A 13,554-nucleotide genomic window follows, 5' to 3' on the forward strand; every position below is an offset into this window, starting at 1 on the left:
TTTATTTTCTCCTAGGATAAACACTTCCTAGTCTAAGATTGTTATGTTTTATTTTCTCCTAGAATAAACACTTCCTAGTCTAAGATTGTTATTTTTTATTTTTCTCCTAGGATAAACACTTCCTAATCTGAGACCTTTATTTTTATTTTCTCCTAGAATAAACACTTCCTAGTCTGAGTTTGTTTTTCTTTAATTCACATTTGCTAATAACTCACAAATTTTTTCCTCTGAAAATTGGGGCAAAAAATTTGTTTATTTCTTTTATTTGTGATGGTTTTCAGGTTTCATCAAGCGAAACATGGATTTGAAATTCAGGAACAAAGTTTCAAGTGAAGATTCAAGAGAAGTTGTATAGATAGGAGCTTGTACTTTTATTTTCCTTTTGACTATTAGCTTTTAGTTTTTTATAAGGATATGACCGCGACCTGGAACCTCGATGGAACCTCACTTAACTTCCAACTCATCATCTCATCTCCTTGAACTACATGCGACCTGATTCCCTTATAACCTGGGATATGTAGGATGTCCAAAACAAGGACTCGGTCCAGATTTTTTTTATGTTTTTTTTCAAATAAGAGTTCGGTCAAAACTTGTCGTATTGTCTACTTCTTTGTCTGAAAAACTCTTCGTGTTTCCAGTGAAAGAGGGTAAAACTGTGACATGTAATTTTTGACTGAACCTAAAATTTTACACCATTTTTAGAGCTTAAAATTTTTATAAATCTAAATTAAATATTTTGACTTTTATCTTATTTTATTAAGTTTATTTTAAAATGTTTGAAAACAACAAAAATATAATCACTTTTTAAGGAAAATTTTATTTTTAATTGTTTAAAAAATAAATGGAAAATAACAAAAAATAAATATTTTCTTTTAATTTAGATTTAATAAATAAACTAGTGTTTCTTAATTATATTTAAACACAACACATATACGATCACAAATCACCTACATAAACTTGATGGGTGTTCTAATCGAGGTTCGATCAAGATTTTGCGGTATTTAAATTTTCCTTATCTCTTTAATTTATTTATGGAATTTGATGTAATTTTATGACAAGTTTTCTTATATTATGTTTCATTCATTAATTTGATTGAAATGATGAATTTGTTAGTTGTTATATCTCTATTTCATGAATAAAGATAGCTTTAATTGATGATTATTTTATTTATTTATTTATTTTTATTTGTTAGCTGTGATTTCTTAAAAATGAACGGGTCGTAACATGGTTCTTGTCTTGATTTTGATAATAATGATAAAGTAGGTATAGTTAGGCTAAAAAACAAATAAATAAACAAATTATTGTTGTTTTATTTTATGAAACAAAAAATAAGATTTATTTTTTTACAATTCGTTATTGTTTTGTTTGATTAGAAAATGTATATTTAATTTCGACGTTAATTTTAAGAGTAATAAAAATATTAAAATATAAAATAAAAAGATATGAATATGATCCAAAATTTTATCCTAGAATTTTAGTATTTTATTTTATTTGATTTTTCTTTATAAAGACTAAATATTTTCTTTTAACGTTAGACAAAATTTTAGACACATTAAAAAGAAAATTGTTTCAATAAAGAATGTGGTTACACATATTTTTTGAAACATTAAAAAAAAATCAAGGATGTGGTGACACACCTTGGTAAAATTATTCTAACAAATATTTTATTTAATTAAAATCAAGATATGAGACATAGAATTATTAAGTGTAAGATACTCGAAAGGAAAATGTAGTTATGCCTCTAAATGTGAAGACCAAGAATGCAGTTATGCATCTAGGTTCAGATTAATAAAAATTCAATCATAAAAAATAAGTAAATCATGGCCTGTAGACGCTATATATCCAAAAATAGTAAAAATAAGTGTAAGTAAATAAAAGTGACCGTGCTAGAACCACGGGACTTGAGGGGTCCCTAATACCTTTTCCTCAGTCAACAGAATTCCTTACTCGAATTTCTGATTCACAGACCAAACAAAGTGTCATTTCTTTTTTATTAGGAATAATAAAAAAAAAAAGTGGCTTGGAACACCATAACTCAATTCCAAGTGGCGACTCTGAAAAAAACAAAATAATCCCTAGTCAATTCGATAACGTCACTTAAATTGCACTACAAGAAAAATGATCTTTAGCGAAAGGAATTCGGTCGTTATAAGTCTAAATCCGGTCGCTAAAGGTCTATAACGACCGGTGAAAAATTGGTCGTCACCGGTCGTTAAAGGTTAACGACCGGATTGCATATTCGATCGTTAAATGTCAATTTACGACAGCTATTAATCCGGTCGTTATAGTTACTTACAACGACCAAATTTTCCTTCGTTAATGGTCATTTGGTCGTTAAAACCTTCAAGTAAAACAACAAATTCCAAGTGCTATAAGTTCTATTAGCGGCCAAAATTCCTTTCGTTGATTACAATACTTTTAACGATTAAGTTTCCTTTCACAAATTCTGATTGAAATAATTATATTTAATGTATAGTTCTTGTTTCTTCAAGCAGTTCCTAGTAAAGTAGCATCATTTAATAATCTTTTCACATGCAAATTGAAATTTTGATACTATAAAATTTCATTGTTAACAAAGAACTGAAACATCACATTAATTTAATTATTAAAATACATACATAATCGACATAAGATCTAAATAACAATATATATGTTTGGCATAAACATATAACTTCGACATCTATAAATTCTTATCAGGTAAAGATTGAATATCTTTCACTAATTCAATAGCTCGAGCATCACCAACCACAATATTATTCTTATTAACAACATCCTATTTTTCTACTGAACTGCGGCTGTTGGAACCTCCTCTGTAAGACTCAATAATCGGTTCAACATTTGCAACATTTATCTTCTAAATATCATATTCACCCTTAATGTTCAATTCCCTTTCAACCTGAACAAGTCCTCCATCTTTATTTCCGACAATCTCCACTTCTCTGCCTTCATGTTTCTCCCCCATTGAATTCATTCTCATCAATTGACTGATCATGTGAATCATCCAATTGTTTCTCTCCATCTTCGACCTTACTTTCAGTAAATAGGTTGTAGTGCTTTTAATAATACTGTGATGTAAGGGAGCCACCCTTACTATGACTCTCTTTATCATCACATTTCCGATCCTCTTCACCTTCCATAGATCCATCCATAGTGATTCAATACCAAATAAAGTAAAATGTCACAAGTTAGCATATCCAATAACTTTTATGACTGACAAATCCAAATTAAGAACTCAGTATTCACAGACTTCCAAGTACAGTTACGGAGCGACAATCAACAATTAAGAAACCTTGTCAATTTAAATACGTTTGCAGTACTTGAATTACACTAACCTTAACGCTTCCTGGCACAATTATTGCTTCAGGTACCTTCATTGCAGTAGTTGCAAAAACAATTAAAGTGAACTATTATCGACATCTGGCAATCATTTTAAATCAATTAAAAGAGCATATTGTTGACCATTTTCTATTCCTATAATATATCTCATACCTCTGGCACAACTATAAATCTCTTTCCTTCAATCAAGTTATTCTCATTTGCATCCATCCAAATAAGACTCAATTTCAGAAGCAGTAAATGTCATAACAGTCTGTGATTTAATTTGCAATGCATGACCATTGAAGCAAGAAATTCAGCCGCAAATGTTATAAGACGATTAAGTAAATGACATCAATACAAGCACAAGCATGTTACACAATTTAAAGATCAACAAGGATAGGGAAATGACAATTGAATCACCCTGACAAACTACAAATGTTAAGAGCTCATCAGTATTATCTATGGTAAGCTAGAAATAACAGTATCGTATATTCCTAGCCTTTGAAGGAACACTTCACTTGGTTCATCAAAAGTCTATAAATATTCATAATTAATTATACTTAATCATTAGGAAATAATATCTTATTTTCTATTTAGAAGTTATATATCAAATTAATTAGCTTAAGAAGGTCCTTACTAAAAGGGCAGGAATCAGAGGCAGGGCGTGAGTCTCTGCGTTACTCTCTTCTTTCATTTGTACTTCAATTTCTTGCCCTTGATCAGTGTATAGTTTGGACCTAGGAACAGAACCTTGATATTTCTGTCATTATAATCCTGTTGGCACAAGGAAAGGAAAAATAATAAGCTGAGATGGATTCAGAGAGAGTTCAACTATATATCGATGTGAAAAACAAATCTCATCCATTCTCAACCAGCTAGCTCTACATCTTTGCACCCTCCTATAATAGTAATAAAATCATAAACTCTATAAGATCTATGTTATCTCATCCATAAGAACTTCGAATCTGAGGTCTAACTAAAATTGATATGTAAGAAGATTTTTTTTATGCCATTTTTATCAAATCAAATGCAAATGTAGAAATTAAAGGGGTGTGCTAGCATGATTCAACTATCATAGTCATGTTAATCAAATGGACATGTTTTGTCTGTTATTCGAACAGAACAGTGTTGTGGTGATGGTTAACTTTAGTAGATAAAGTTCCATTACACACAAATATAAACACATATATACATTAAATTCTGCACAACATACCAGCATCCATGTAATCATTAGAGGTTTTGCGGCATCCGTCAAGTACTCTTCATGAATCAGACAACTATATATATTTTATTAGAGAAGATATAGCATGTCACAAATAATAAAAGTAAAAAAAAAAAATTATATCAAAGTCAATGGAGAAATTGTCATCTGATGGTAAAACAATGTTTGGTTTAAAAGGTCAGCCAACAACCAAACTTGTTGCAACCAATTTTTAGGTTGCCAACTTGACACAAAGAGACTACCTAGAACATCAACTTCTGAGATGCAAGTACTACACTTTTAACTTCAACCAGAGAAATTACCATACACAAAATGTTTGGCACAATATAGCTAACAACACATTTAGATAGTATAAAGCAGCACAACAAGTGTGTTCTTTCTCAAGTAGCACACGCAATAGAAGCTATAAGTTACCAATGAAGTCAATCCAAAAACTACTACAATAAAATTTAACGAGTACATATTAATGTCACATGAAAACTAGAATATTCCAATAAATTTGCATATTTCAGTGTCATAATTAATTTTGTAGGCTAACCTTTTAAACAATTAGAAAAAGATAAAAATTAAAGTGAACTCCACGAAATTCTTAGATATTTACCATTAGAGTTTAACCATAAAACTAAGACATAAAGGAAAGAATACAAGCACCGACTAATCACTTATATTTTAAGTACTAAACATTTTATACTAGCTTAGCTTGTAGTACAACATAACAATTACATCTAAGCAAATCAAGCAAGTGAAGATTTAGTAATTTACAACAACAACAACATACTTAGTGTAATCTCATAAGTATAGTCTAGGGAGGGTAGGATGCACACATACCTTATCCCTACCTATGTTTCGACAGACAATCAGCTCAAACAAGAACGACTTTGTGTTTCTGCTAATTTTAACGCAAACTTAACAAAGAATCCAAGGTGACATGCAAAGTCGCCAAAGATAGAAACTGGATTATTACGAGGACATATTGCATTGGTTGCTATGTAATTTCTTGTCTAGCACTTATTTTGTCAGTAATGAGATAATTCATACAAACTAAATACAATACGTAGTACACAATTACACATAATCAGAAAATTCAACAATAATCTATCCTCAAAGGAGCATGGAGGGACCATTTTCATAAATTATGTCCCTTCTATGAGACATTGGGAGGTATTTGGATAAAATTGAGAAAACTCTCTATATGTAATGATCAAAATACTAACTAATTTTTCTTTAGAATCTAAATTTCCTTCTCTTAATCCAACTCCTAAGAAACATCCTTCAAATATACTTGAATAATCCTATCAACATATAGCTCCATTCATTAAATAAATTTTCATTTTAAATTAATCAATCATAAAATAAATTAATTTTCAGCATCCAATTTCATATTTGGTTATTTTAGTAGTTCAACTATGAGAGTAGAGGAGATAGGTAACATCTGCAACTTTATTATATCATAATGTATAGGCAGCAAGGAAGTACGAACTACAACAAAGAATGTGTCGGTCTCAACAAATACTACAAAGGATAGAACGACCAAATAGCCTCAAGAAAATTGGTCAATAATTCGCCAATATCTAATGAAAAGCATTGAAACTGTATCCACAACATAATGGAAATAAAATCATGGTACCATAGATGACACTAACGAAAGAGGAACTGAAATAGACTTCTGCCTTGTTAATGGCCTCAAGAAATTCAATTACTACAAGTCAAATTAAGCATATTACTTAACAATTGTAGGATCTGATTACTGTTACTCAAAAGACGATAACAATTTCTGAAGAAGCTAATCGGTTCCATCAAACATAGATCAATGGTAGAACAAAAGAATACCCAATTAAAAAATCACTGAGTACAACAGATGCGCTGAAACAATTAATTTAGGGACATTATATTCACAACCAGTTTATATCATTACACAACCAGTTCTATTACACATAAATCAAATTAGTAATTTTTATTTGCCATAGTTTTTCTTTCATACCATTACAGATCATAGGACACAAACAAAACTTACTGTAGACAATAAAAAATCGTGTCAACAAAACAATAATCAAGAACGAAAAATTATGCAACAAACGTTTTATTATTTCAAGTACGAGTGTTACAATCTTTATAATTTCACTGAATTTACCTTTTCAAATATAATTCAAGAGCTCTTGAGCTTGATCTTGAACTTGAGATTTATCTCCATCTTGATCTCTATCTTGATCTTGGATTTGGACTTGATCTTGAACTTTATCTTGATTTTGACTTTCTAGTTGAATTCAAGGGTTTTGAGCTTGATCTTGAATCCGGCGGTCTTGATCTTGATCGTTCTTGAACTTGATCTTAACTTCTTCAAATCTTGAACTTTGAACACTTGAATTCTCAAATTCTTGAACTTGTAGAGAAATTGTGGTTTTTGATCCACGAGCTTTCTCTAGCTTCTTGTTCGAATTCTTGGTCCTCTTTTCTGAATTATGATGACCCCTATTTATAGTTTTAGAATAGGGGAGTTGTGATTGGAATATGATTCTCTTCGGCCAATCAGATTTAAGTGACATGATATATGGGCTTTATGGAACGGACTTTAATTAAATTCATATTTATTGAATTTAAATAATTAATTAACCATTATATTAATCCATCATATTTATTTGGACTAATATATTAATAAATTTAATATAATCCAAATCATTTTAATAAATCTATATTTAAATAAATTTTAAATGATTACAAATGTCCCTGCTTCAAGTCTTGTCAAAATATTTTATTTGAAGACTAGACTTGAAGTATTATCATAATATTATGAGAAAGTATTGACTCAATAATATTATTATTATAATATCATAATTATCTCTACGTGTGGACAGAACACTCATTAACTGTCACATGAGACATGTTAAGAGTGGGCTTTAATTTCCGTAAAAGTTTGGAGTTTATCCTTTAGTCTTAATGACCAAAGTCAACTAGGAATCAAATGGCTCACTAGTTTTTTCTTTTTAGTAACAAACAATTTCCAGTAGTCATACACGTCGAATCCTATTAGGAGTCCCTTAGTTACACGGCTTCTAATTTGACTCCAATTAGAACTTGAATGCTTTGTATAATTTATGTTGAAATCAAATTGAAATCAGAAACGGTTCATAGCACTATTAGTAGTAGGATAAAACCACCGCCTCAAAGTCTAATGCCATTCAAGTTCAAATTGTAGTTCAACTAGGAGTTGTAGTCCTACTCAATTTCAAATTCATCTCCTTCTCCGTTGTCCTAGCCAAAAAGGAATTGTAATTGGACTAGGAGAGATATTTTATTCCCACCACATGACATCTATAAATAGACACATTGTATCCATAGTTTTGTCTTCAATTGCAGATTGTGAGCTATGAGCCTATGACGAAAGGGGCATAATTCAAGGTAGATTTCCTCCCTTTTTCTGATTTTCGTCACCCTTTTTACAGCTTGACATGTTTGTCGTAGAAAATTCATATCTCATTGTAGAAAAATCGAAATCAAGAACGGTTTGCTTTTCCAGAAACTAGACTTCTCTATCTCTACAATATCCATAATTCGGAATTTAATACCTTCAGAATATTTCTAGATGATTTTTTGAAGTTAGCTTTAAATTCTGTCATACTGAAAATTTCAGATTTGTGTGGCTTTACTAAAACTCTTGTGTCTTGACGTAGGAACGACGAAATCACAAGCCGCTTGATTATTTAGAATCTAGACACAAAGGTCTACAACATATCCAAAATTCAAGGTTTAATACCTTTAGAATATTTCTAGGTGATTTTTTGAAGTTAACTTTAAATTCTGTCATGCAGCTGATATTCTTAAGGCGAAAGAGGATAGATACACATCCCCACCCTAAGAAAGGTAATTTATGGTACTCTTAAGGCGAAAGTGGATAGATATAAATCCCCGCCTTAAGAAAGGTAATTTATGGTATTCTTAAGGCGAAAGCGGATAGACATAAATCTCCGCCTTAACAAAGGTAATTTATAGTATTCTTAAGGCGAAAGTGGATATATATAAATTCCCGCCTTAAGGTAATTTATGGTATTTTTAAGGCGAAAGCGGATAGACATAAATCCCCGCCCTAAGAAAGGTAATTTATGGTATTCTTAAGGCGAAAGCTGATAGATATAAATCCCTGCCTTAAGAAAGGTAATTTATGGTATTCTTAAGGCGAAAGCAGATAGACATAAATCCCCGCCTTAAGAAAGGTAAGTTATGATATTCTTAAGGCGAAAGCGGATAGACATAAATCCCCACTTTAAGAAAGGTAATTTATGGTATTCTTAAGGCAAAAGTGGATAGATATAAATCCCCGCCTTAAGAAAGGTAATTTATGGTATTCTTAAGGCGAAAACAGATAGACATAAATCTCCGCCATAAGAAAGGTAATTTATGGTATTCTTAAGGCGAAAGCGGATAGATATAAATATCCTCCTTAAGAAAGGTAATTTATGGTATTCTTAAGGTGAAAACGGATAGATATAAATCCCCGCCTTAAGAAAGGTAACTTTATGGTATTCTTAAGGCGAAAGCGGATAGATATAAATCCCCGCCTTAAGAAAGGTAACTTTATGGTATTCTTAAGGCGAAAGCAGATAGATACACATCCCCGCCTTAAGAAAGGTAATTTATGGTGTTAAGACTTGAAAACTTCAACTTTCAGACTTGAATAATTTGAAGACTCCAACTTGCAGACTTAAAGAATTTGAGGACCTCAACTTGCAGACTTGAAGAATTTGAAGACCTCAACTTGCAGACTTGAAGAATTTGAAGACCTCAACTTGCAGACGTGAAGAGTTTGAAGACCTCAATTTGCAGACTTTGAAGAATTTGAAGACTTCAACTTGCAGACTTGAAGAATTTGAAGACTTCAACTTGCAGACTTAAAGAATTTGAAGACTTCAACTTGGAGACTTTAAAGAATTTGAAGACTTCAACTTGTAGACTTAAAGAAATTGAAGACTTAAAGAAATTGCTTAAAGATTTTAACTTGTAGACTTAAAGATTTCAACTTGCAAACTTAAAATTTTTGAAGATTTCAACTTGTAGACTTTAAGATTTCAATTTGCAAACTTTAAAGATTTCAACTTAAAGACTTCAACTTGCAGACTTGAAGAATTTTGAAGACTTTAATTTGCATACCTGGAAAATTTGAAGACTTTAGCTTTCATACTTGGAAGATTTGAAGAGTTCAGCTTGCATACTTGGAGGATTTGAAGAATTCACCTTGCATACTTGGAGGATTTGAAAACTTCAACTTGTATACTTGGAAGATTTGAAGACTGCAATTTTAAAGAAACTTCAAGCATGTTGTTAACGAAACTCATATTTTTTTAAGGGTTTGCCCCCATCTATTGATCAATTAATACTTCGTACAAGTCTAAAGTTTGATGAGACAAAAGATAAAACAAAATACTTATTGATTTGACTGTCATGTGACAGATCAAGTGGGAACATGTGGTTTTTTGACACTCATGCAACTGAACTTAGGAATATTCTAAGCGCCTACATACCTCGGTGAAGAGGATCAAGTCTCAACGTAGTTCTGGGGGATTGAGTGGTTTTTTTTGTTTTTTTTTGTTGTTGTACCGTACACATTTTATACTCTTGCGGGCCAGGAGTGACATGCAGTTTAGGCTCGTACCTTAAGGAGCATCATCTTTACTTCAAGGGTAGTACCTTTTTAGGAATTTTGCATTAATAGGACTGATCCTTACGCCATCTGCATTAACAATCTTGTAAGCACCATATGAATATGCTTCTTGTACGACATATGGTCCATCCCACTTTGAGGTAAATTTCCCCCCAGGCTTGTGCGAAGTAATGAAGGGTCTTATTACCACGAGAACTTGGTCTCCAACTTGGAAGCATCTCAAGCAAACCTTCTTATTGAAAGCACGAGATAGACGAGCTTGATAACATTCAAGGTTTTGTTGGGCTTCTAGCCTCTTTTTGTCAAGTGCTTCTAACTTAGCAAGACGCATTCGAGCATTTTCTTCTTCAGTGATCCCTTCTTGAATAACAAGTCTTAAGGAAGGTATTTGACGCTCGAGTGGTAGGACTGCCTCAACACCAAAAGCGAGTGAATATGGTGTCGCTTGAGTTGGAGTGCGGTACGTCATCCTATATGCCCACAAAGCTTCTTCCATTCTTTCATGCCAATCCCGTTTGGACTTGGAGACAACTTTCTGCTTAGAGTCTTATTAAATGCTTCAGCGAGACCATTGGCGGCAGCATGATACATAGAAGATTTACGCTGCTTGAAACCAAAGAGATCACAAATTTTGTTCATTAACTTGTTATCAAATGGCTTGCCATTGTCTGTTATTATGTAGCGAGGGATGCCAAAACAATAGATGACATTAACTCGGATAAAATTTGCAACATTCTCTTTTTTCACTTCTTTAAGAGCGACAACTTCAACCCATTTTGAGAAGTAATCTATTGCAGCCAAGATGTACAAGTGTCCACCAGAAGATTTTGGTAGTGGTCCCACAACATCCAATCCCCAAACGTCAAATGGCCAAGATACAATAGTTGGGTGCAATACTTCGAGCAGCTGATGTATGAAATTCACATGAAATTGACAAGCATAGCACCTCCAAGTATAATCTAAGCAATCCTTCACCATAGTTGGCCAATAATACCCCATCCTCTTTATGTGAAAGTGGAGTTTCGGTCCAGATTAATGTGATCCACATACTCTCGAGTGTGCTTCTTGCAAAGCTTGAATTGCTTCTTCCTCTCCCAAACATCGTAATAGTACACCCTCAAATGATCTTCTATATAATGTGTCCTTGTAGTAAAAGAAGCGAGGTGCACGATGACGAATGTCAGTCCTTCTCCTTGGATCTTCTGGAAGTATCCCATAACACATGTAGTCAATAATGGGTTGTCTCCACTCTTCCTTCGCGGCTTCAGAAACGGCGACGAGATGATTAAGCTCATTTTCTATACATTCTTCCTCATTTGACGGTGATACTATCCATTTTTGACAAATAGTCACTTGTGTCTGATCAGGAAGGGTTAGCATTGAAGCTAGAGCAGCCAATACATTAGCTTTCTTATTCTCCGTTCTACGCACATGTTGAAGGGTTACATCTCCAAGCCATCCTATCAACTTTTGAGTATAATCATGGTAAGGACGCAATTCGGGCTTCTTCACCTCATAACTTCCCAAGAGTTGGTTGATCACCAACTGAGAGTCACCAAAGACTTGTAAGTTTAATTGCTTCATGTCAACGACCATCTCAAGTCCAAGTATCAACGCCTGGTATTCAGCAATATTATTGGAGCAACATTGCTTCAAAGTAAAGGAGAATAGTAGGATCTTTTCTTGTGAAGTGATGAACACTATGCCAACACCAGCTCCGCCACGATGTGCAGCTCCGTTGAGATACCGTGAGTTTACGGTATTTCTAATACATTTCACTTACAAGTTGTGTGTGTCTAGGGCCTTTTTATATTGGTTTTTATATGTTTTTATCATGTTTTGCAAAAAAGGTGTTCAGGCGCGGAAGTATAGAGACAGTTGCAAGAAATGCAGAAACAGGGCATTCACAGAGGTGATCTACGGACCGTAGGTCCATTCACGTCCGTAGGTGATGACCGTAGATCAGCAGGCATGGGATTGAAGACAAATCAGGGAAATCTGACCAAGTGTGGAACCACGGTGTCCATTGACGATCCGTAGATTGATCTACGGACCGTACTGTTGATCCGTAGAATGAAACTGCGAGGGTTCCAGTACCTGATTTTTGAAGATTTTAAGTATGGAGCTACGGAGGGGATTGACGGACCGTAGGTCGATCTACGGTCCGTACTGTTAATCCGTCGTTTGCTTCAGAGAAGCTGATTTTTTGGAAGCAGAAATATTTTCTAAGTCCTGGCTGACGGAAGGGACTTACGGACCGTAGATCCATCGACGGTCTGTAAGTCAGTCTCGTGGATTGAAGACGCGTGCCTGAACAAACTTTCCTTAATTTGTTTCCCTTTTGATTTAGGATTTGTTTTCTATAAATAGGGCATGTAAACCTCGTTTTTGGGGGTTAGACATTATTATTCTATTTTTACCTTATGACTTTGGAGATTAAGTTGCAACCCTAGCAATTATTGATTTCCTACATTCGTTTTGAAGATTTTGGCTTTGCAATTCAAATTGAAATTCTGGGTTTATTATTCTCGTTACGTAAGTTCATGATTTATTCATCTAATATTATGAATTGTGTTCTTGCTAGTATGGGTAACTAAATCCACGACTAGGGTTGTGGGAACTATGGCGATTAACAAAGTATGAATAGTAAATAAGCAATTCTTGAATAGTGTTTTGCATGCATTGATAATTCTTTCGTTTAAAAGTCTTTTTAACGAGTGCACGCGTTAGAATTCACCTTGTTGCTACTTGCCGGATCAAGGAGGTAATCAACAAGAAAAGAATTATCAACATAGATTTAGTGTGATACTATCTAATAGGCTAGTGTCGATTGGTGCGAAGTAATAACTAAGCCAAACATCGATTATGATGTCTAATATGAGGTAAAGGTAAGGGTTAGTAAATTATACACACGTAGCCGGATCAAGGTGCGGGGTGAAATTCTCTAGATGTCGGATCAAGGATTTAGAGATACCTAACTTATCACTTTTCATGTAATACACTAAGAAATGATTGCGATTACTAGGATTACTGAGTTATGAGCTTGTGGGAAACACGTTTACCCTAGTTAATCTTCTCATCTTGATAACAACCGAAATTAACTTTTGATTATTGATTACTTACTGAATTCTTACAATTTGTTTCACAAATTCCCCCCTTTTTTATTTCTTGTTTCCGGAAGTATTTTGGCTAATTGAATATAATTGTTGGTTAAAGTAAAGTCTAAACCATTTTCCTCGTGGGATCGACCCCAACCTACAAGTTGGGTTCTTTACTTGATAACGATCGCTTATACTTCTTTAGGGAGGTGTAATTTGAGCGTATCAAATTTTGGCGCCGCTGCTGGGGAAACTGGCTTTTA

At 33.3% G+C, this 13,554-nt stretch overlaps 1 protein-coding gene and 1 long non-coding RNA gene across 5 annotated transcripts in view; one reads left to right on the forward strand and one right to left on the reverse strand.

The window, feature by feature from the left end:
* The window catches only part of LOC125857072 (ATP-citrate synthase alpha chain protein 2), a 1,178,350-nt gene that overhangs the window by 433,398 nt on the left and 731,398 nt on the right, over positions 1-13,554 (reverse strand). The gene's annotated exons all lie outside the window — the stretch shown is intronic.
* On the forward strand, positions 7,887-9,502 carry LOC125857078 (uncharacterized). Its single transcript, XR_007445591.1, has 4 exons — positions 7,887-7,936; positions 8,209-8,257; positions 8,347-8,398; positions 9,204-9,502. It is a non-coding gene; the product is annotated as an uncharacterized LOC125857078 (long non-coding RNA).

Source organism: Solanum stenotomum, chromosome 2 (assembly GCF_019186545.1).
Source record: "Solanum stenotomum isolate F172 chromosome 2, ASM1918654v1, whole genome shotgun sequence".
NCBI lineage: Eukaryota > Viridiplantae > Streptophyta > Magnoliopsida > Solanales > Solanaceae > Solanum > Solanum stenotomum.